This window comes from Tenrec ecaudatus, chromosome X, assembly GCF_050624435.1.
Source record: "Tenrec ecaudatus isolate mTenEca1 chromosome X, mTenEca1.hap1, whole genome shotgun sequence".
In the NCBI taxonomy this organism is placed as follows: domain Eukaryota; kingdom Metazoa; phylum Chordata; class Mammalia; order Afrosoricida; family Tenrecidae; genus Tenrec; species Tenrec ecaudatus.
The window spans coordinates 114,917,671-114,938,248 of NC_134548.1; the positions used below are offsets into that span (position 1 = coordinate 114,917,671).

Consider the following 20,578-nt stretch of genomic DNA (forward strand, 5'->3'; position numbering starts at 1 on the left):
TCTTGTGAATACTGACAATAAAAGGTTCATAAATAAACATCAAATATTAACTTTAAGAAAAACCTCAAATTTCGGTCCAAAATAGTTCTTACTTCTGCCCGGAAAAGAAGTTCCTCGTGGTGCTTTTGTACATTTTCAGCCAACATGTAGGAAAAAGCACAAACAATGTAACAGGAACTGGTAATTCATCAAGAATATAGAAGACTCTCTTTGATTATCATTCTACACCTCCGCCCCTTTCTCTTTCCGCCCTCATTACCCATAAAACCAATTTCCGTTTGGTCAATTTTGTCTTAAAATTATCTCATGTTTATGAGAGTAGAATTGTGTTCCAAAGGTTTTCAATGACTGATTCTTTGGAAGTAGATAGACAGGTTGTTCTTTTGATATGTCTTTCGGTGAACTCACACCTCTGATTGTTTAGTTAGCAACTGAGCATGGTAAGCATTTGCCCCTTATAGTGATGTACTATTAGTTCTTACTCGATAGCCACTTTCCTCATCTTGCATGCTAACAGAACTCCAACTGTATTCACCTGTTAATATTTGCTGAGTTCAAGTGGATTAATGAAGTCACATATGTCAGATGCTTGCAAACTTTTATGCAAAAGGCCAGCGAATAAATATCTTAGGCTTTGTGACTCATAATAGTTTCTGTTACAAATTATGCAAGTCACAGTTGGTATATAAAAAAGCCTACAGGGAATATGTACATGATTGACGGTAGCTATGTTCTACATAGGGATGTAAGTCACTGAATACACTGTCAAAAGGGCTAACACCATGACAGAAATAAAATGCTGAGGTATTTTGAAGTAAGGGATGCGTTTTAGACTATAAGTATCACCAAAGTGACATTAGGACAATATCTTGGCCATTAGGTATGCACTGTTAAGCAAAAAAAAATCTATAAAGTAAATATAAAGTATATAAATATAAAATAATTATGAATCATTTTCTGATAGGGTGACTTAATACACAAAATACAAAATAATGCAACAGTATGGGCCATTAGAGTAGTAACTGGTTTGCAATCCATATTCATCTGGTTTAGCATTTGCTCTCAAATTGAAAGGGCTAGCAAGAGACAGACATAAACTACTTTGAAAGTGTGTAGTTTATTTAATGGTACAATATTGGTTTTCCCTAATTCATTCAATTAAAAATATTCTTTTTGGCAGGATGAATCAATTAGATGTAGGAAAGAAATTTGTCCACCCACCTGAATTGAAACAACTTCAGTGAAAGTTATCAAACATTGTCCTATCCCATACTGAGAAAGTGATTTTTAAAATTCAGAACCAAAGATTTTATCTACTTTAGATTGGAGAAAAGTGACAGAATAAAACAGATCTTTTGTAAACTTCATTAAAAAATCATTTTATTGGGGGCTTGTACAATTCTTATCACAATCTACACGTACATCAATTGTGTCAAGCACATTTGTACATTTGTTTCCCTCATCATTCTCAGAACTTTTGCTTTCTGTTTGAGCACTTGGTATCAGCTCCTCATTTTCCCCTTCCTCCCTGCTCTGCCTCATGAACCCTTGATAACTTATAAATTATTATTATTTTGTCATATCTCATACTGTCCAATGTTTCCCTTCACCCGCTGTTTTTGTTGTCTGCTCCCCAGGGAGTAGGTTATATGTAAATCCTTGTAATCAGTTCCCCTTTTCTCCTCCACCTTCCCTCTTCCATCCCAGTATCACTACTCTCATCACTGGTCCTGACAGGATCATCTGTCCTGGATTCCCTGTGTTTCCAGTTCCTATCTGTACCAGTGTACATCCTCTGATCTACCCAGATTTGTATGACAAAATTGGGATCATGATAGTGGTGGGGGGCATTTAAGAACTCAAGGAAAGTTGCATGTTTCATCATTGCTACACTGTACCCTGACTGACTCATCTCCTCCATGTAACCCTTCTGTAAGGGGATGTCCAGTTGTCTTCAGATGGGCTTTGGGTCCCAAATCGGCACTCCCCCTCATTCAAAATGATAGGATGTTTTGTTCTCTGATTCCTGATACCTGATCCTATCAACACCTCATGATCACAGAGGCTGGGATGCTTCTTCCATGTGGGCTTTGTTGCTCCTTAGCTAGATGGCTGCTTGTTTATCTTCAAGCCTTTAAGACCTCAGACCATATATCATTTGATAGTCAGGCACCATCAGCTTTCTTCACCACATTTGCTTATGCACCCGCTTTGTCTTCAGTGATCGTGTCCGGAAGGCGAGCATCTCAGAGTGCCGGATTATTAGAACAAAGTGTTCTTGTGTTGAGGGAGTACTTGAGTTGGGTCCCAATGTCTATCTGCTTCCTTAATATTAAATCTATAAATATATGTACATAGATCTATTTCTCCACCATCATATATAAATATATTTACATATGTATATGCCTATATTTAGATCTCTATACATGCCCTTTGTCTCCTAGTTCTTTCATCTATTTCTTTTCACTTTCCTCTTGTCCCGCTGTCATGTTCAGCCTTCATTTGGGTTTCATAAATTCCTCTCGGTTACATTGTCCTTGATCTTGCCCTACCAGACCTCCTACACCCTCCTTGCCATTGATTTTTCAGTCATTTGTTGATCCCTTGTCCCTGGGTTTGTTAATGCCCTCTTCTTTTTCCCTCCCTCCCCCTCTCCCATGTCCCCCTGGAAGTATTGTTCAGTTCTCTCTTCCGGCTTATTTATCCCACCTATCCCATCCAGATAGACACACAGCGACAACAACAAGACAAGGCACAATGAAGCAACAATAGAAAATAAAACAATAGCTTCAAAAACAACAACAATAAAAGTCTATAAATAGTTCAAGGTCCATTTGTTGTCCTTCACAAGTGTTTTCCAGTGGAGTCTGATGGGACGCCATACCTTTGACCTGCAATCTATTTTTGATATTCCCTGGATACTTCACTTCTCTGATCCCCATGCTGCTCTGTTGCATGCCCCCAGTCTCTCATTTCAGCATGGTGAGCTCAGGGTGGGCACAATTCCTGCCATGTGTTTCCAGTGTTGTCCTCCATGGAGCTATGGGTCAGTGAGGAACGTTGTGTCTCTTGGTGGGGCTGGCCCTATGGTCCTCTCTGCATTGTCTGATCTGAGCAGAAATATTGTCCTCATGGCTTGGTAGGCCAGGATGGGCTGCACTCTTTTTGCCTCCCCCCTCATTGGCTGCTGTGTGCTCTGGTCAGACAAATCCTTCTCGTTGAGCTGTAGCTTCAGTGCTGTCCTCTTAAATGAAACCTTCAGGTGTGGGGGCGGGGAAGCTGTCCACTTAGTTGGTAATGGGGCCGGCCCCTCAGGCCTCTCTACTTGTTCCCTGCTTCTTGTCAGTGTGTTCCATTCTTGTCTTGGAGCACAGCATTGAAATCTGGTCCCTCTTTCCCTGTGGAGATAAAAACAACACCAGCCCCTTGGGTGGGTTAGTGCCCTGTTCAACATGGTACCCATATCTTTACCCCCCTCCCCCCCCCCCACCACCACTCTTTGTTATTTGGCTACCATATGTATCCTTGAATTTAGACTGGCCCATGCCATATTACCTGGACCTCATCCCAGGGATGTATGTACACAGTAGCTTCTTCCCTATGCCCCTTTTGGATTTTTTGAGCTTACCTCAGCGGACTCATGTTGTACTTGTCCTTTTGTACTTGGATTACTTCACTTAGCATAATTTCCTCCAGTTCTTCCCATGTGGTGATGTGCTTCATGAATTCATCACTGCTTTTTAGGGATATGTAGTACTCCATTGTCTGTATGTACCACAGTTTTTTAATCCATTTGTCTGTTGATGGAGATTTGGGTCATTTACAACTCCTTCTGATTGTGAACTGCACCACAATGAACATTGGAGTACAGATGTCTGCCATGGTTTGTTTCTTGTCTCTTCTGGGTATATGCCCAGTAGGGGGATTGCTGGATCACATGGTAGCTAAACTTCCATCTGTTTTAGATATCGCCAAATCAATTTCCATAATGGCTGTACACACCTACAGGTCCCTTAGCAGTGGATGAGAGTGCCTATCTCTGCACAGCCCCTCCAACACTTGTTACTTTCTGATTTTTGAACTGGACTATCTTTGAGGGTGTTAAGTGGTATCACATAGTGGTTTTAACTTGCATTTCTCTAATGGCTAGAGATCTAGAACATTTTCTCATATATATATTGGCCATTTGGATTTCTACCCTTGAGAAACTTCTATTCAGATCTTTTGCCCACCTCCTGAGTGGAAAATTGGTTTTTCTCTTTTTGTAAGTTAGCAGAGTATTGTAAATATTAGTAATAAGGCCTTTGTCTGATGTGTCATTGTTAAAGATGTTTTCCCATTATGTGGTCTCTCACTACTCTTGGCGAATTCTTTCAATGTACACAAGTGTTTTATCTTTAGTATATCCTACTTGCCACTTTGTGCTTCCTCTTTATTTGTGTCCTTCCCTATTTCTGATAGACTATGTATTCCCTGAGTCAAAGTTCTCAGATTTGTTCCAATTCCTTCATTGATAGTCCTAATAATTTGGGATTTTACCTCTAGGTCTGTAATCAACCTTGCGTTCATTCTTGTGCATGGAGAGAGGTAAGGTCTTGCTTCATTTTTCTGCAGATATGTTTCCATTTTTTCCAGCACCACATATTGAATAGGGTATCTGCTTCCCATTTGATATTTTTGGGCCCTTATTGAAGATCAGTTGTCTTTGTGCTGATGATTTTATTTCTGGATCTTCAATACTTTTCCAAGTGTCTGAATGTCTATCATTATACCAATACCACACTGTTTGACCACTGTGCCTGTATAGTAAGTGTTATAGTCGGGTAAAGCAAGTCCTCCAACTTTGTCCTTCTTCTTGATGAGTTCTTTGATAATTCTCAGTTTCTTCCCTCTCCATATGAAGTTGGTAATCTGTTTTTCCAGTTCTTTGAAGAAAGACGCCCGGACTTGGATCGGGATAGCATTGAACTTACATAGTGCCTTGGGTAGAATTGACATCTTTACTATATATCCATAAGCATGGGATATCCTTCCATTTGTTGAGGTCGCCCTTGGTTTCTTTTAATAGTGTTTTGTAGTTTCCTCATACAAAATTTTTTGTTTTTTTTCATCAGGCATATCCCTAGATATTTCAATTTGTGGGTTTGTCTGATGTGTATAGTAGTCCGATATACTTCTGTTTGTTGATCTTGTAACTTGCCACTCTGCCATGTTCCTCTATTTTTTCCAGTACTCCTCTTGTGGAACTTTTGGAAGTTTCCATATATAAAATCATATCATCTGCGAATAACGATAGTTTTACTTCTTCCTTCCCCAGGTAAATACCTTTGATGTCCTTTCTTTGCCTTATATTGTTAGCTAGGGTCTCCAGTATGATGTTAAATAGGAGTTTGAACAAGATGCATCCTTGTCTAATCCCCTTTTCCAGAAGAATTGATCTAATCTTTTCTCCATTGACTACCAAATTGGATGCTGGTTTTTCATATATAGCTTGTATTATATTGAGAAGTTTTTCTTCCATTCCTATCTTCTTGAGTGTCTTAAACAGGAATTGGTGTTGTAGGTTTTCGAATGCTTTTTCCACATCTATCGATATTATCATGTGGCTGTTATAATTTTTAATTTCAATATGGAGAATGATATTAATGGTCTTTCCTATGTTGAACCATCCCTGCATCCTAGCTATGAATCCCACCTGGTCAAGAAGAATTATTTGATTTATATACTTTTCTATTCTGTTGACTAGTATTTTGTTAAGGATTTTTGCATTGATGCTCATAAGGCAATTGGTCTGTAGTTCTCCATTCTCATGGGATCCTTGCCCAGTTTAGGAATTTGCCATCTTTTTCTACATTCTGGAAGAGTTTGTGCAGGATTCGTGTCAGTTCTTCCCTAAATGCTTGGCAGAATTTCTCCTGTGAAGCCATCTGGCTCAGTGGATTTTTTGTTAGTAATCCCGTGATAACCTTATCTATTTCTTCTATTGTCATGGGTTTATTGATGTTCTTGATGTCCATCTGGGATAGTCTAGGGAGGGGCTGTTTTTCCAAGTATTTGTCCATGTTTCCAAGTTTTTGAAATCTTTGGACTACAGTCCTTCATAGTACTGTATAATTATCCTTTTGATTTCACTAGTGTCGGTTGTAATGTACCCTCTTTCATCCCTCATCCTTGCTATTGAAATGTGTTCCTTCATTTTATTGAGTAAATTTTTGAGACGTCTGTTGATCCTATTTATCCTTTCAAAGAACCAATTTTTAGCAGCATTAATTTTTTCCCATAGTTTTCTTATTTTCCCTCTCCTAAATCTCAGTCCTAATTTTTATTATTTCTTTTCTTTTGCTATTGGTTAGATTGTCTTGTTGACTCTGCTCTAATTGCTGTAAATTTTGTGACAGCATATCAATCATATGTCTCTATTTTCTATGTGTGCATGTATTGCTATAAAACTTCATCTGATGACTGTCTTTGCTGTGTCGCCTAAGTTTTCATACGTAATATTCTCATTCTCGTTGGTTTCTAGAAATTTCCTAATTTCATCTCTGATCTCGGCCAGTACACACTCCTTTTGCAATAGCGAGTTATTCATCCTCCAATTGTTTGCCCTTGATTTCTTCATCTTCCTATTGTTGGTTTCCAGCCTTATGGCACAGTGGTCAGAGAGAGAAGTCTCTAACATATCAATATGCTTTAATTTATACAGATTTATGCCTTAGCATATGGTCTATCTTTGAATATGTGCCATGTGGGCTTAAAAAGATTGTGAATTTATTTTTTATTTGGGTGGAGAGCTTTGTAGATATCAATCAGGTCAAATCATCTAATTGTAGTTCTTAAATCTTTAGCCTCACTGTTGTGTTTCTTTCCCAGTGATCTGTCTTTCTCAGAGAGTGGCGTATTGAAGTCACCTACTATAATTGTTGAGGCTGTGATTTCTTTTTTCATCTTTTGGACTGTTTGGTTGACATATTCAGCGGGCCTCTCATTTGGAGAATATATGTTTACAATGTTTAGTGGTTCTTTGTCTACCGTTCACTTGGACATTATATAGTGTCCCTCCTTTTCTCTTTTTATGGTTTGCACTTTGAGATCAATTTTGTCTGAGACTAGGATTACAACTCCTGCTTTTTTTGAATTGCTATTTGCTTGGTATGTTTTTCTCCAGTCTTTGATTTTTAGCCTATTTTTGTATGTAATCTTGAGATGTGTTACCAGTAGGCATCAGATCAAAAGGTTTTATTTTCTAAGCCAGTCTGTTAGTCTCTGTCTCTTAAGGCATGAGATCATTCCATTGATATTCAGGGTTATTACATCTATCTGTTGACTCTTTGACGTCATTTTATCCCTCTTGTGTTGGGTGCTTTCTTACCTCCATTTCTTTTACATGGGTTGTACCTAAGTGTGTCTGTGGTTCATTCTTGTCTTCTTTCCATCGTTGAGCCAGTGTTATCTTGGGAGCTGTTTTCCTTTGACGATCTCTGGGTGGGATGGTTCTGTGTGGTGGTCTCTTGTATGTGCTTAGTGAGTGTTGTTCTTCTGCGCATACTAGGTTGGCAAGAATCTTTTGTAGTGCTTGGTTCCTTTTAGCATATTTTTGAGATTTTCCTTGTCTGGGAAGACTCTCCATTCACCATCAACTTTTATAGATAATTTGGCTAGAGAGAATATTCTTGGGTTTGCATTATTTTCCTGCAATTTTCGCAAAATGCTGCTCCTCTCTCTCCTCTTCTTCACAGTGTCTGCTAATAGGTCTGAGCATATTCTTATCTGCTTGCCTTTATATGTGATTGCCTGTATTTTGCAAGCTTCTCTCATAATTTTCTCCTTTTCTTCATAGTTGGATAGTTTCACAACTATATGGCTTGGTGACTTCTTGGAATTTAGTCTAGCTGGTGTTCTTTCGGCCTCCTGGATGGTTGCCTGGTTTTCATTCAGTTATTCCATCACTATTCTGGATGTTGATTTCCTTATTGTGCATTCCTCCAGCAGGCTGATAATTCTGATATTATTCCTTCTCATAGTCAGACATAGCTCTGAGGTTTTCTTCAGCTTTTCTGGTGGACTTGTCAGACTTTTTCTCACATTTATTAATTTCTGCTTGCAAGTCCTCTAGGTCACTGTTGTGGCTCTCTGCCTCCTCCATTCTCTAGGAAAAGTCCGTGAGTTTGCTACTATTTTTTGTTAACTTGCCCCTAAGCTCGTGTATTTCCCTTTGGTGCATGACCTTTATGCATCTATCATTTCATCCTTTTCCTTTAATGCTTCCCTCATATCCTGTATAAGCAGCATTCTGAAGATTTCTTTCTGTGGAAGGTCACCATCTGCATTTTCTATGACTGGTGTTAAGTCCAGGTGGTCCCCTACAATTGGATATTTTTCTCTTTTCTTGTTGGAGCTGTGGAAGCAGCTTGCTGGTTTTTGATTGATTTATTGGAACTACGTGCCAGTTACCCAGGTGTCTCAGAACCCTGGGCGCTCTCTTTGGGAGGTTGATGTTGGTACTTCTGTAGGCTGCCTATAGCCAACTGCCTTAAGGGTTTGTTTTTCACCTTTGTCCTGCTTGGGTTTCCCTCTCACCTTAACCTATGCTTTGTGCTCCAGTCACCCTCTGGTCTCCTTAGGGGCTGAAAAGTGTTGATCTGTGTGCAGGGGAGCATATTTAGGGGATGTGTTTGGGAATGAGCGATCTGTTCCTGGCTAAGGGCACTTCCCAGAGGTTGGCAGGTAGGAGGGAGGACCTGCTACTTTTGTTAGCATGCAGATCCACTGCTCAGAGCACATGGGGTGGGGATTGAGTTGGGAGAATGCATTAGGTAAGCCCCAAAGACTTGGAACCCTATGGCACAGATGCAGAAGCTTCTGCCAGATTTGTGTCCGCTGACTGGCAGGCCTAGAGTATTGTGGCAGGATGGGAACCTCCACGTGTGGGTGGGTGGGGCGAGGGCTGGCTGGGGAGCACAGAGATGGGCGGAATCTCTGGGTGGAGACCGCTGAGTGTGTATCGCAGTTGCGGTTGGTGGACCTGCCAGGAGCAACAAGGCAGGACAGAAGCCTCTGTTGTGTGCCTGGCTGCCTTGAGATACTTGGGCAAGTTTCTTGGTGGTGGGGATGAGGGGCTAGCTGTCAGGTCTATGAGGAGCGCCCAGATGGAGCATGAACCTTGGGGAGTGGGGGGTGCTGGCTGATGGGTCTGTGCCGAGTCCCAGGCAGGACGGCAGCCACTGCTATATGCCTGGCTGCCCTGTGGCCCCGGTGGAAGCAGAGTAGGTGCCCTGAGCACCGCAAAAAAGACCACGGGTGTCCATAGGTAGTGCAGGCAATGTGGAAGTCAGCTTCTGGTTAAGAGAAGTGCTCTGAGTTTTCTTGGGAATTGACAGGCAGACTTGATACTGCTTCTTGGCCCCAAAATCTCCCCACTCACCAATTTCCACAGAGCTCCTGGCGTGAGCTACCTACCTGTCTGCCATCTTCCCTGAGTTGCAAACTTCATTTTTTGACAATGATTCCAACAATCATTTTACAACTGTTTGTGTGTTTATTTTACATATTCTGTCACTATATGAGTATTAAAAATATTATGGATACATATGGATTTAGATGAGATGAATAATTTTAAAGATTTTCTCAATAACTTTCTCCATAAGATTTAACCATAGTGTAAAATTATAATGCTGTATATTAATGTACATATATATAGCCATAAACCTATAAGTACATAAAATTGTAACTACATGATACAAATGTGTATATATTTGCATATATAACTGAATTTCAAATTAATAGATGGTATAAATTGGTTTGTACATATATTTATAATTCACACTCCAAATTTAAGAAGCATGGAAGTATTAAAAATTTTTAATACAGAATGCAAAGCATATACAAAAAAAGAGTATAATAAACTCTCCTGTATCCAGCAGTCACATTCAATAATTCCCAGCTCCTTCATACTATTTTGAAGTCAGTTTAATGGGAAAATTTTAAGAGTTATATTTGCATTTAAATTATACTTCATAAAAATATTGCACATGCATTCTTTCAATACTGATAAAATAATGAAACGTCACTAAGGAAAATGATATCTTAAATTAACAGAGCATGAAATTCAGATTCTATTGTATTAAAGTAATTTGTTAAAGGTCCATAGCTGGTAAGTACAAAAGCCAGAACTCACACTAGAGTAGACTGATTTCCAGTCGTCCTTCTTCAATTAAAACTGAACTTTTCTGTTGATCTTTTTAAAAATAAGAAAATAGATTATTCACATTGTTTTCAATGGTGATTAAATGAATTAGAAAGTCAAGAGAAGAGAGCTGAAGTGAAAAGATAAGCCTTGAGTCACAGTAGTGAAGGATTTGAACAATGCAGGCAGCATCAAAAGAAGATATCACTCATTACCAAGTTCATATGGGCAGGCAAAAAACCCAGAATAAGAAAATAATTTCTTAAAAAAGAACAAAGTAGGTGGTCTAGTATTGCCTGACCCCAAACCCTACTACATAACCACAGTTATCAAAACAGTCTAGTACTGGTAGGAGAGATATATACGTGTGGCTACCCAAAGAAAGCCGATGCTCATTTTGGTTTTTTTATTGTGAGGGATAGTGCATTTGGAGTGTGTTCCATCAGGTAAGACTGTTAATCAAGCTTCTCTGTAGAGCAGCAGTCCTCAACCTGTGGTTGCAACACCTTTGGGAGTTGAATGACCCTTTCACAAGAGTCGCCTGATACATGACAGTAGCGACATTATAGTTATGAAGTAGCAACAGAAATAATTTTATGGTTAGGGGGTCACCACCACATGAGGAACTATATTAAAGGATCACACCATTAGGAAGGTTGAGAACAACTGCTTTAGAGGGTCTGAAAATATTGCATAACAGTGTACAACCAAAAAAGCTAGGACTAGGGGAAAGGAGTATCTACATTTCAGAAGAGACACTGAACATTCTGTTGGTGAATAAGGTGGGAGCTTGGGGAGAGGCAACCTCACAGTGGGAAGGGATGCTAACCAATGAGTGCAGGGAGCCTAGGGGGACAAAGGGCCACAGTTTATGCTCCTGGGTAGTCACTGCAAATACATTTCTACACAACACTCAGTTAACCACACCATGGACTGAACACCATGATGACCTTGAGGATTGCCTGGCATAACCCAGGGGCAGCATCAGAAGGCCAGGACATGGAGGCCCAGCAGAATGATCTGACTCATGCCTCAAATATGCCTGCCCCCTTGGACTCAGGTCTGGTGAATGTGGTTAGCAGAGGTAGCAGAGAATGGTTGCCTTGGACTTGTGGAAGTGGCAGTTAATGGATGTTGGTGGGGACCCCTGGTTTGGTGGGTACACAATGGAGATGGTCCCCAAATCACTATATATCTAGTACCTTGATGTTCCCCTCACAGTGACATGATGTATTTTGAACTTTTGGCTAGGGATCTGAACTTGGAAGAATTTATCTAGGAAGCCTTCCCCTGGCACCAAACCCCCATGCTTAGGGTAAACAACTCAGTTGAATGCGTTGCAGCTCACAGTGGATCTGTACTGGCATAGACTCCTGATAGCTACAGTGTCCAGAGTGATGTGTCACTGGAAAAAATTGATTATGTTACAAGTGCATTCACCTTATACCCCAGGGGATGATTGACAATGATTTACTTATTTGTTTTGATGGTGTTTTTGTTTCCCTGCCTTTAGTTTGCTTGTCTTTGTTTGTTTGTCTCTTGTTTTCTGCTATTTCGTTTGTTGCTGTTTTGGGGTTAGTTGGTCTCATGGAGTTTTGATTTTGTCATAATATGACCACCAAAGTAAATCTGAGTCATGAATATCCCAGGGACAAGTAGATGGATTATTGGCCACCACTGAACTCTAGCCCCAATCCAAGAAGTTCTGTTAACATGGCCCGGCTCGGTATACACCTGCATGAAATGATCACTGAAGACAAGTGTGCTGCAGCAAAATGTGATGAAGAAAGCAGATGGTGCCTGGCTCTCAGTCAGAATACTGCCTGGGACCTTAACGGCTTGTATAGAAACAAGCAGCCACCAAAGTAAGGAGTTAACTAATCCCACATGAATGAAGCCCACCAGCTTCTGTGATACAAAGACAACAATAACACAATTCAAATATGACAAAGGGAAAAGTATTAGAGCCTAAATTGTCAACACCCAATGTGTAGAAGACAATGAAAGACAGTGGGAGCCCCAAACCCATCTACAGTGTCTAGCCTGATTGAGCCACTTTCAGATCCCCATGAGCCGCAGGCAAGGGTATAGAACAGCTTTACTGTCAGAGATCATTGTAATCATGATTTTACTGGAACAAACTTGATACTTGGTTAGTTGACCTCATTCTTGACTCAGCCTGAAATTCTTCTAGGTGCAAGTATTTCTTGCTTGGACCATGACAAATATTTCTTCCCTAGTCTTTTAACTATTCAAGGTGGTCTTTTCTTTCTTACTATTTGTATTTTTATTTTTGTATTGTTATTATTTTATCCTACCACTTTATTTTTTTCTGTTTCTGTTGGGTTTTCCAGTTTGCAAAGCACAGTAGAGGTAGAGGCATAGAGATAGGAACTGATGCAAGGGTTTATAGGGGAGGTTTCAAGGGAAAAAAGGAGGGTGAGGGGTTGAGGGAGCAAACAACGTATGTGGGAGGGAGGAGGGAGCACTCACTAGAACTGATGGTGATTACACAACTCATTTTAAAAGTGATTTAACCATGGGTGGGGGCAGAAAATGTTCTAAAACTGAATGTGGTAATGATTGCACAAGTCTCCTTGATATGATTAAACTATTGAATTGTGTGATATGTGGATTAAGTGCCAATAAAACTTTTAAAAAAAGATGGCACTGTACCAAAAAGAATTGGATGGCATTCAACCATTTCAAGAGGTGGAATATGATCCAGAACCAGTGCTATTGAAGTCCAAATTCTGCTGAAAGCATTGACAAAAACAAGGCTCTAGGAATTAGTGGAAGATCAATAGAAAAGTTTCAACAATCTGATACACATTGGTATAGACAAGTGATTTGGATTACAAGGCCAAGTGACTGGGAAAGAAATCCATTTATGTTTATTCCAAAGAAAGATGACCAAGACAATGTAAGACATAAAAAATAATAATCTATAAATTGACAAGTGTTCATGAGGAAAGGAGAGTGGAGGAGGGAGGGGAAAAAATGAGGATCTGATACCAAGGGCTCAAGTGAAAAGAAAGTGTTTTGAAAATGATGATGGCAACAAATGTACAAATGTGCTTTACACAATGAATGGATAGCGATAAGAGTTGTACAAGCCCCCCAAAAAATGATTTATTACAAAAAAAGATGACCAAGAAAATATGGAAGTTACTGAACAATATTATTAATAGCTCATACAAGAAAAATTTTGTTGATGATAATTAAAAAGTAGTTGCTGTAGTACATCAACAGGGAGCTGTCAGAACTTGAAGCAGGATAAAAATCAGGATGTGAACCGAGATTATCAGATGGATCTTGGCTGAAACCTGACAATTCCAGAAAAGTGTTTGGTTACATATGCTTCACTGACTATGCAAGCTATTCAATTGTGTGTATTGTAACTAATTATGGACATTTCGAAGAATTTGTATTCCAGAGCAGCTAATTGTGCACATGTGGAACCTATATATAGGCCCAGATCAAAATAAGGGGTTATGGCATGGCATAAAAAAAAGTGTGTTAGAATTGTAGTCTTTCACCATGAGAATTCATTCTGTAGGCTGAGCAAATAATCTGAGAATCTAGATGATGTCACTAAGAGCCCAGCCTAAATATTGCAGACCGATTCATTAACAGCCTGCTATATGTAAATGACACAACCTGGCTTGGTGAAAATGAAGAGGACCTGAAGCACTTACTATTATAAAGATCAAAGACTATAGCCTTTGATATAGATTACACTTCAAAAAAATTCTTCATGACTGGACCCATAAACAACATCAAGATAAGCAGAGAAAAGTTTAAAGTCAAGGATTTCATTTTATATAGATCTCCAATCAATTTCAATGGAAGCAAAAATCAAGATAAGAAATTACTTATTGCATTTGGAAAATGACTTATTTAAAGTGTCAAAATCAAAGATGTTATTTTAAAGAATAAGGTGCACCAAGCCAACCCATAATATTTTCAATGGTCTTCATATACACAAGAAAACTGAACAATTAGTACAGTAAAAACGAAGCCTTAAGGAGTAAATAACGGTACCTTTAAATTATGGTGTTGGTACAGAATATTGAATATGAGGGGTTTCAGAAAAGTTGTGGGAAAATGGAATTAAAAGACAACAGAAGTTTCCTATGAATTTTTAAAGGCCCTTCACATCCCATGGATTGCCAGAGGGCTACAAAATTTGATGCCAGATGAAGCACAGCTGGGCACTCTTTAGAAGCCAGGATGGTGAGAATTGGTGTCCTGTACTTTGGTCACGTAATCTTGAGAAAACAAGTCCCTCATGCACATCATACTTGATAGAGGGTCATTGAAAACCAAAAAACCATCAGCTGGAGGAGGGACGCAGTGTCTGCACAGTGAGTGACGAGCGGCGAGGGCCTCCTCGGTGCAGCTGACAAGGCGCCCTGGAGCTTCGTGCTGGTCCCAGACATGCACCCCGTGAGAAGTGCGGGTCAGGAACTCTAGACAGATCCTTGGATCCTTAATGAATGCAGACATCAGGTTGCACAAAACGCATCGGCATGCCAAGATCGCCAGGACTGGGTCTGAGCCCCCTGAGCCTGGTGCACTTACAGACCTCGTATCCAATGATTCAGAAGTCACAGCCCGCAGTGGTGCAACCTCAAAATGTTGGAGACAGAGTGGAAATGCTTATGTTACACCCGGAGACCAAGGCCTTCATGTGCATGCTCCATCAGTGGCACCTGCTCCACCCTCCTTTTTCAGCCTATGTATCTCCTTAAGACGTGCCTCCAGGCTGCCCAGTCCAAAGTCTAGGGGCCCAGATGCGTGGGGGCGTTCACACTGCTCCTGACCGTGGTTAGCATGGAGAGTCTGCTGGGCCTGTGGAAGAGGATGTCCCCTTCCATTGTGAGATGTGCCCCAGGTGTTGGGATCTACTTTGGCACTCTCTATTTTCTGAAGCAGCACTTCCTACCAGGCCATCCTCCCAGTGCCCTGGAGTCGGTCATCCTGGGGGTGGGCTCCCGTGCGGTCGCAAGTGTCTGCATGCCACCCATTACTGTGATCAAGACACGCTACAAGAGTGGGAGGTATGCCTACAGGAGCATCTATGCTGCCCTGAAGAACATCTACCGCACAGAGGGCCACCGCAGGCTCTTCAGCAGACTAACGGTGATGAGCCCTTCTCTGGGATCTACCTGATGTTTTACAACCAGACCAAAAGTACTGTGCCCCAAGACCAGCTGGGTGCAGTCCTGGCTCCTGTTGTGAACTTTAGCTGTGGGCTCCTAGCTGGCGTCCTCGCCTCGCTGGTGACCCAGGCTACAGATATCATCAAGACTCACATGCAGCTTGCCCCGGTGAGATATTGGTGGATTGGACAGCCAAGTTCATTTTTAAAGACTACGGGGCTGTGTAACTTCTTCCAAGGCGGGGTTCCCCGGCCCCTCAGCAGGACACTGATGGCGGCAATGGCGTGGGCTGTGTATGAAGAGATGATGGCCAAGATGGGCCTCATGTCCTGACCAAAGGATGGCTGGGGATGGTGACGGGGCAGGGGTGGGATCTGCTGCCGCCTCCATTGCTGCTACAAGCCTCTCTCCAAGCTGTCCAGGAATCAGAGATCACCCTCTCTGGGAGCCTGGCAGAAACAGCATCTCAGTAAGCCCATGCAGATGGACCCTCGATGGGTGTGACTCGAGCATCCAAAAATCTGAAGAGGACTCACTGGTACACACCACTTTTGGGGAGTGAGTAGAGGGGTCTGCATACACCCAAGCCCATTCAGAAAGGCTTTCTCTCCAGAGCCCCCAGCAGGTGGTCGACTTTAGCCCCTCATCCCCACCCCCCATGGTGTCTCTGGCTACCCTCTAGCTATCCTCAGGGATCCCCAGCTGGGGACACTGGGTTTGAGCAGAGGCGCTACTGTCACCAGGCTGAAGGCTGTGTCTGAGGACGGAGACGAAGGATATTAGCATGGGAAGAACAAAGACCATTATGTAAGATTTCAGCTTCTCAGAGACAGGAGAACAGGGACAGTAGTGTCCTAGCCTCTAAGGGTTTTCAAAATACACCCTGACCTGGCCTCTGAACTGTTTCTGGAACTGAATGTTACATCAATAAAATGAAGCACTTTACCAATTGGAGCTATTTGGAAAAGCTAAAAAAAAAAAAAAAGAAAGAAACCCATCGAGAGATGGATTTACACAGTAGTTGCAAAAATAGATTCATTCACAGCAGTGAATGTGAAGATAGTGCCCGGCTTGAGAGTGTTTTGTTCTGTTATACGTGGGTGATACTCTAAATTGTGCTCTGCTGGGGAGAGCTTTTGTAGTACATGTTTTTCCAACTAAATGAGTATCAGGCAACTCACTGAGTGCATCCAGTGGTGTCGCTTGGGAAGGTTCTCTAGTCACAGTGAAGTTTTTCGTGAAAGAAGTTTCACTCAAACCTCATTTTTTGTGATGACCGATTTAAGAAAATGCTGCAAAAACTGTTGTGATGTTGAACACAACTCACAAGGATAGAGCTATGGGGGAAAAACTTAAGTGTATGAGTGGTTTTCTCATTTCAAAACAGGTGAAATGTCAATTGATGACAAACCTCGTTCTGGATGTCCATCAACTTCCTGAAAGGATGAAAATCTCAACTTGTAGTGCATTTGAAGTTTGTTCCACGAGGTCTGACTGTTAATGAAGTTTCTATTTAGAGGTTCTGAAAAGATTATGTAACAGGGTGTGATTAAAGGGTCTGATTGTGGCAGACAGGTTTTGCCACCATGACAATGCACCTGCTCATGCAGCCAACTCAGTGCATCAGTTTTTGACAGTAAAGAGAATGTCTCTCTTTCCCCATGCACCTTACTCAACTGATCTTGCTTCACATGACTTATTTTTGTTTCTGTGAATGAAGAGTGATTTGACAATGTAAGAGTGAAAAAAAAACAAGGGAGGTGCTGTCAGCCATCCAAACAGATGAGTTTGAAAAATGTTCCCCAGATGGAATCATAGATTTGACAAACATATTAAGTGCAATGGAGAGTACTTTGAAGGTAATACAGTTGTTTTATTAAAAAAATTAAATACATAGCTTTGAAAAAATCCAGTTTTATTGGGTACACCCTTTTATATAAGGTTAGTAATAGAATTGACTCAGCAGTACTAAGAAAAACAGTTCAGTCAGTATTTATTGACTTGCCACTATATGAAAAGTACTGGGCTAAGTTTGAAGAAAACAACTGATTACAAGATATTTATCACCATGAAGATACTGTGGTGGCAGGTTGATGAAAGAATAATTACATTACAATGCGAAGTGTGATATTGAAGAATACTAAATATACTATGGACTTCCAGAAGAATGAACAAATCAGTCTTAAAAGAAATACAACCAGTATGTTCCTTAGAAGCAAGGATGGCAAGACTTTGGCTCCGTTTTTACTACATGGATTTATTCATTCTTCTGGCAGTCCATAGTGTATTTAGTATGATTTATGGCCATCAGTGCTTCCTTATTTGTTGTCCAGTCTTCTTAGGCATAATGAAGTACTTGAAAATACATCTTAGTCTTCAAGTTACATCTTTGATTTTTTAAAACATATTTTAGGAGCTCTTTTGTAGCAGACTTCCCCAGTTTGGCTTGATTATATCATCAGGAACTATTAAAATCCAACTCCAAACTCACTGCTCTTGAGTCAATTCCAACTCATAGTGTGACCCTATAGGACAGGGTAGAACCTGCCTCTATGGGTTTCCAAGAGTAGATATGTACAGGATAAAAGCCTCATTTTTCTTCCCCAGAGAAGCCGGTGGTTTCAAACTGCTGACCTTACAATTAGCAGCTAGTGGAAGTTACACAATCTGTCAACTTGTGAAGAGGTGGAGTCTAGCCTGTCAATCAGGTCATAGCTAATGAGGCCTCTGTATGGGCATGGCCTTCTCGAGAATTCTGGTTAACTCCTGTTTTCCTCCCTGGAGGTGGGATAGACTCCACCTGTGAGACATTCCTGTTAACAAGCCACATGGAATCAGAGCCCTGGAGCTGGAGTAGCCATGTGGAGACCTCCCCAGCGATGAGATGCTTTCTCCACCACTGGATCCACAAGAGTTTCCACCCACTGACCCGTAATCTTCCTGTGTTCAGCGTCATTGCATGTGTTGCTTGATTCTGAAGCTGAAGAATTTCTAGACTAGTATCATACATATGGACTAATATCAGACTTAGCAACTTGGTTGGACTGGGCTGGGATGTTTTCTTAATATACAATTACTCTTTTATATAAAACTCTCTCTTATCCACACATGAGTCTCCCTGGATTTGTTTCTCAAGCCTACCTGGACTAACACAAAACCTAAAGTATAACCCACTAAGCTACCAGAACATAACAGTGTCTAGAAAAGCACATCATGCTTGGAAAAGTAGATAGTCTGCAAAAATGTGGGAAACCTTTTTGGAGATGTATTGATGCAATAGCCATAATAATGGGGTCAAATATATAAATATCAAAGATCATGGAGATGATACAGATCCTGGTAATGATCCCTTCTTCTATCCATAATGTAGCCATGAGTCAATTTCACTGAACAGAAATGAACAACAACAAATAGTAGTATAATGCACAACCCCCAAATTAGGACTTGGTACATCATGGAAGACTTCCAATAAAAAGTGGCATGTAAACTGAGACCTTGAGGAAATATAGGAATTAACTAAGAATGTATGTGGAAGTGAGTATGAAGGCTGCATTTGTGTAAATGTATAGTTTTTGTGAAGAATGAGAGAGAAGGTGTAGAATGGACAGAAATAAAGCTAAAGAAAAAATCAAGAGAAGTAAGCTAGATAATGTAGAAAAATATTGACATGCTTTGTAAACAATGTTAAGCATATTCAGCTGTACAATTGAGACACTAGACAACAGTGAAAGTTCTTTCATGTAAAAGAGTAACAAGACATGACTTTTTAAAACAACTTACCTGGGATACACTGTGGAGATAAGATTGGGAGTTAGGAAAGGTGAATGTTATGGAAAATAGCTGAAAAGGTTATTGAAATAATGTGGTTGTTAAATGAAAGGCATAGGAAAAAGTGGACAGATTTGAGACATGTATAGAACGTCAACCTGGTGTTGGATGTCAAGGTGGAGAAGGACTAGTCAAGGATAAATGGCTTCAGAGTCAGGGTAGGTTGCCATTTCATTAATTAAAACAGGTGAGGGAGGGGGAATATACTTGTGAGAGATGAAAATTCTGTATTGTGTTTTGAATTTCAGGTATTTGTAGGACTTCAACAAGGAGTCCTAGTGGCACTATTTGGTAAGCATTGGGCTGCTAGTTGCAAAATTAGTGGTTCAAAACTACCAGCCACTTCACGGGAGAAAGAAGCAGCCAACTGTCCGATAAAGATTTACAGCCCCAGAAACCCTAGACAGGTCGCTCTGAGTCAGAATTGGATCAATGGCAGTGGATTGGTAAAACTTCAAAATGCCAATGTTGAATGGGAAGTTTTATATTTGGATCAGGATCTCAGGAAAAGTCTGGGTTGAAGACAGAAAAGTGAGGGTCACAAACATAATTCAAGGCATTGAAGTGTGTGAAATCAATCCTAGCAGGGTGGAAAACGAAAAGAGAGTAAATAATCATTGTTAGAACTTTGAGAAACAGCAATTTTTGAAGTGTACATAGAGGGGAAAAACTCCCAAAGGTTATTAAGAACAGTATCAAGGGGTCTTTCAAAGTCCATGAATTATGGAGAAATTTCCCAGAAGCAAAGGACCAACTGATACTTGGGGGAGAGAAATTCTATAGTTCATAAAAGGCCCCCCCCCCATCATCTTCTGTATAGTTAAAGCTGAATCATTGCCAGAATTAACTTCCATATTACTCTCCAAACTCTTTTCTTTTGTTTTAAAATTTCCAGTTCCTAGAATTTGTCTTTAAACTACCAATTAATAAACCATGTATCATGTGATGGCTTATAGCTCTCTATCTTTAAAATAATAAGAGTTTGGAAATGAAGAAGACTAAAAGCATTTTTAAATGTGATGTTTAGAGTGTGTGCATACTAAGCTTATTATTGCTTCACAATGATCTCCCCTCCCCCTATTGAGCTCTCCTGTCACATTAACAGAGAGGTGTGCGTGTTCCTGGGTATAAGCTTTTTTGTCGGTCAGTTTTGACATAACAAATCAAAGGCAGAAATACTGATATCCTAAGACTTTTTCGTTTCTCCCGCCCCCACTGTGGAGTTGAGGTTGTATTTGGTGATATATTCCCCAGATACTCCAATAATTAGTTATGGCTCTGAGAAGATTTGATTAGAATGTGACAAAATCTATAATTAAAGAATTAATTTATACCTCATATATTATTCTAACTCATAAATTGTTCTTCTTAAGTACAACCATTCAATTGATTATATAAGTAA

The 20,578-nt window shown here is 40.4% G+C and overlaps 1 pseudogene; it reads left to right on the forward strand.

Annotated features, from left to right (window-relative positions):
- Window positions 1–14,781: 14,781 nt before the first annotated feature.
- LOC142434987 (mitochondrial glycine transporter pseudogene) lies at window positions 14,782–15,681 on the forward strand (annotated as a pseudogene).
- Window positions 15,682–20,578: the final 4,897 nt, after the last annotated feature.